Source organism: Octopus bimaculoides, chromosome 1 (genome assembly GCF_001194135.2).
Source record: "Octopus bimaculoides isolate UCB-OBI-ISO-001 chromosome 1, ASM119413v2, whole genome shotgun sequence".
In the NCBI taxonomy this organism is placed as follows: domain Eukaryota; kingdom Metazoa; phylum Mollusca; class Cephalopoda; order Octopoda; family Octopodidae; genus Octopus; species Octopus bimaculoides.
The window spans coordinates 138701643-138702418 of record NC_068981.1 but is presented as its reverse complement, the minus strand read 5'-3'; the positions used below and the strand labels follow the sequence as shown (position 1 = coordinate 138702418).

At 35.1% G+C, this 776-nt stretch overlaps 1 protein-coding gene across 1 annotated transcript in view; it reads left to right on the top strand.

Annotated features, from left to right (window-relative positions):
• LOC106875683 (transcription factor hamlet) overlaps window positions 1–776 on the top strand; it is a 240794-nt gene that overhangs the window by 54117 nt on the left and 185901 nt on the right. The gene's annotated exons all lie outside the window — the stretch shown is intronic.

Sequence of the window (776 nt, the reverse complement as noted above, 5' to 3'; positions counted from 1 at the left end):
ATATATATATATATATATATATATATATAAATATATAGATATGGCGTAGGCGTGTCTGTCTGTTAAGAAGTTTATTTCCCAGCCACATGGTTCCGGGTTCAGTCTCACTATGTAGCACTTTGGATAAGTGTCTTTTGCTATAACCTTGGTATCTATGTCTATATGCATGTATGTGTGTGTGTGTACCCTTGTATGTCTGAATCTGTGTTTGTCTCCCAAAACCACTTGATAATCGTTGTTGGTATGTTTACGTCCCAGAGACATTAGCGCTTCGGCAAAAGAGTCCAACGGAATAAGGTTTATGGTATGAAAACACACATACTGGCGTCCATTCTCTCGATTAAAAATTATTCAAGCCGGTGCTCCAGCATGGCCGTAGTGTAATATCTGAAACAAGTAAAAGATAAAAGACATGCAGTCATACATACATACATACATACATACATACATACATACATACATACATGTGGGATGCCGTTTTCGATTCCACAGTTATTCTGTAACATGAAACTAGAAATAAAGGCCTGCGACTTTCTCAGCTTCGATGAAAGTTGATATTTCGCACTATGAAACGCTCTGCCACATCTAATCTTCACTCGCACATGTGAAATATGTTACAAATAATAAATTATAAACTAATAAAACAACAGCAACAATATGCTCTAAAAGGACACATTGCTTTTAAATCTCTAATTTCTTAAAAATACAATTGGTCTGTCAATTTCAAGCTCGCATGCGCGTATATATATGTGTGTCCATATATATATATATATATA